The sequence below is a fragment of the Aegilops tauschii genome, chromosome 6 (genome assembly GCF_002575655.3).
Source record: "Aegilops tauschii subsp. strangulata cultivar AL8/78 chromosome 6, Aet v6.0, whole genome shotgun sequence".
Taxonomy (NCBI): Eukaryota; Viridiplantae; Streptophyta; class Magnoliopsida; order Poales; family Poaceae; genus Aegilops; species Aegilops tauschii.
Genome location: NC_053040.3, coordinates 259,694,192 through 259,697,551, shown reverse-complemented (window position 1 = coordinate 259,697,551; position 3,360 = coordinate 259,694,192). Strand labels below are relative to the sequence as shown.

General features: G+C 40.3%; 1 long non-coding RNA gene across 1 annotated transcript; it reads right to left on the bottom strand.

The window, feature by feature from the left end:
- Positions 1 to 250: 250 nt before the first annotated feature.
- On the bottom strand, positions 251 to 2,932 carry LOC120966423 (uncharacterized). Its single transcript, XR_005760087.3, has 2 exons — positions 1,741 to 2,932; positions 251 to 1,148 (listed from the first exon to the last, which is right to left on the bottom strand). It is a non-coding gene; the product is annotated as an uncharacterized lncRNA (long non-coding RNA).
- Between the last annotated feature and the right edge of the window lie 428 nt (positions 2,933 to 3,360).

The following is a 3,360-nucleotide window of genomic DNA, read 5'->3' as shown; positions in this document are numbered from 1 at the left end:
CATGAACGAATATGGTGTCCGGTTTACGGGTCAGCGTTGAAGATGCCCTTAAATTATCTTTTTAATCAACTTACATTGCACCGTGAAATGAATTTCAATTATTACCCAATTGTTACGGTTTACCTTTTCTATACATGTTTATACTAATTTCAGCAAAATGCTTTAAAAGCCCGTGGCAACGCACGGGCATTCTACTAGTATGTAATAAGATATCACTGGGCATTTGAAATCTGCAAAGGATGCTTGTGCATTTGGCATCAAGTTGTAATTTAGCAGTGATCATATATAAAATCTGGTTAGCAGAGACCACACTGCAACCCAAAAAGGGAAAGATTACATAATGGTGTGGGAAGAAAGTTTGTATAAAAATAGTAATACAAAATACAATTCTTGTTCTCCTTTATTGTTGACCAATTCTCTGCTCAACATAAATACAATTGCACAAGCTTCAGCAGGGGAAACTAATGTTAATCTCGATATATTTAGCTGTATAATTCTCGTATGGTGTGAGAAAAAATAAATGGGGAAAGTCCGACATACACCATATTTGGCAAGTGCACGCCCTTAGCTCTGCTGTGTACCAAACTGAGATTGACCTCAACACACACAACAGCGCAAACGTCCATGCTCAGCCTACACCTATATAATTTCTCAAAAAAGAAATATGACGTTCTGTAAGAAAATATACATAATCAGACAAGCATAAACTACAACACAATCTAGCATATCAACATCATGTGCCCTAGAATCATTTAAAAGCAAGTAAAATTAAATTTGGGTGCAGAATCTGATTACCTGAGGTACTCTACAAGCCCATACCTGGTTTGGCAAATCTTCTATACTTTCTTTGCCATGTTGACCATGCCAACCATGCAACTCTAATTTCCAACGACAACAACAATCGAAGATTTGTCCTCGAATAGTTTCAGTCATTACTACAGAATTGTCAGATGATGGGGCTTGAGTTTTGTACTGACTATACAACATAAAGCAAAACAAAGAAAGCCACCAAAAAAATAGCTATAGAACAAAATTGCACAGAAATAGGCCGAGTCTGATTCAAGAAAGATGTAGTTGTATTGTAAAATAAATTACCGTCCAATATAACCTGAGATAGCAAACTGACTTAGTGGCATCTCATCAAGTACCTGTAGGGTGAGGACTATCATTAATCACACAGTTCATTATGAAAGCCTGCTCCTCAAATTGACAAAAAGAGGCCCAATTGTCGTGCATATGGGAGAACATATTGAAGCAAAATTGGAAGATCTGGCTGCACACTTCAGTAAAAAAATACTCCTGTATGCTAAAACAGTATATAATACTTCTTCTAGTGTACAAGAAATATGACAAGAGAAACCAAGGCAAAGTCCACTGTAAATATGAACTTACCGTTATGCAGAAAATATGGAACGTAGCATTACATGAGGTATTTTAATGGAGAAAAACTGGTACCCATGCGGCAATTCTAATCGAGACAATACTTAAATTTCTGCCATAATATAATTATGTACACGAATTCAAGGCAATTAGATTAGAGCTAAGTCAGAAATTTGCTCGTGTGAGCTAGATTCCACGCAGGAGTTATGGCTTTATGGGATGCATGAAATCTACAAGTTAATTGGAATAGTCTCACTTGCAACATCAGTACATCGCATACACGATGCCATATCAGAAAGCATGCAAACAGTTATCTACAGGTCCGAAGGAGCCATGCGAGGGGGAGGAGGCGTTGCTGACCTGTGCATCTTTCGATTGCTGCATCTTTTGTAGCAGCCGCAGTCCCCTAGTGCAGTAGCCAGACGGCGAATCGATGACTCCCGTCGCCCTCCAGCGCCCAAACATGAAAGGATGTAGGTGCCCTCGTCACCCCGCTTGACCCCGTGGGATTTCTTCCAGTAAGAGCTGCGTCAGCCTCCAGAAAGAGCGGCATCGGCCTCGGCAATGAGCGCATACACGCGCGGCGTCCAGAGCGTGTACCTCGCAGCCGCCTCCTCATCCCGATCCTGTCAGATCCCATCCCCACACCAACACCCCACAGGGGAAGAATGCAGCGAGCCAGTGAGGAACAGATTCCACTCGCCGAAGGCGGCCACCGGAGGAGATGCGTGGGGATCGGGGGAGAGGCGGGCGGGAAGGCCAGATGGGTGGAAGGGGAAGGTGGAAGGAGGACCGGTGCTACGCGTGGGAGCGACGGCAAGGTTTTTGGAGGGCGAACGGATATGTGAGAGATTACCGGATATACGGGCGAGATTAGCGGAGCGGTGACTGTGTGGGACCTGATCCAGATCGCGCGTGGGAAATTTTGTCCGCTCGGTGGAGCATGGTCAGTCAACGCTAATTGTACATGTAATCGTGGCCTCTGATCAAACGTATTTAAGGCGTTAGATCTTATTAAGTGGGACAATCTGACGGCACAAATCAGTCTAGATACACATAATGGGGTGACTGTAGAAAAGAAAATGTTTGATTGTTTAATAGTAGTATAGAAGTATAGATTATATATGTTTATATGATGCAGTAGAAAATATCGTTTATATTTCAAGATAGAAAGTGATAGGTTCCAACATACGCACTGATATAACGATGACAGACCGGACTGAAACACCACGAGAAGAGGTGCATATAGCTAACCATTCTTTGTATGTATGTTATAGATGATAATACAAATGGTGTATTTTTATATATTATTATTTTTTCAGGATATAGGAGACATAGATATGGATTTTGGAGATGCACAAAAAGAATCCATCGACAAGGGTTCCGAAGCGACGTCGCCGAAAGGGGCCAAAAATTCACCGAGTTTTTTACAAATAATAATGTGGAAGCGGTGATATCTCATAACAAACCAAAAAAGATGCCAATTTAAATGTTATCGCACAAGGTATTTTTTCAATATTATTATCGATCTTTCCTTTGTCATATTGCCTTTTGTATTCAACTAATTTGGCTCATTTTGTTTACTAATTTGGCTCATTTTTGTATCGTGTCGACAGACTATGTTTATATAACTCTTGCAAAATATTTCAACACCCCGTGGCAACGTACGGGTATTCTAATAGTCCGTATAGTGTCACTGTCGGGGTGTCACACTTCCGGCCTTTAGAAGATCAAAAATTTCAGAAATTCAAATACCACACAGAAGTATGCCAACATATATTGATTTTTTCTCATGTTGCTTCGTACTTACACGTAATACTATTTGATAAATATTTTTCCTATGATTTATGAAAATACTAATATATGGTTTTAGAATAGCAAATGCTAAATCTACCATATCGTCTAGCCCATAAATGAATATATTTTTTGATGAAATTGTATATGCAGCTAACGTCTACAAGTACGTCTCTTTTTTTTGCG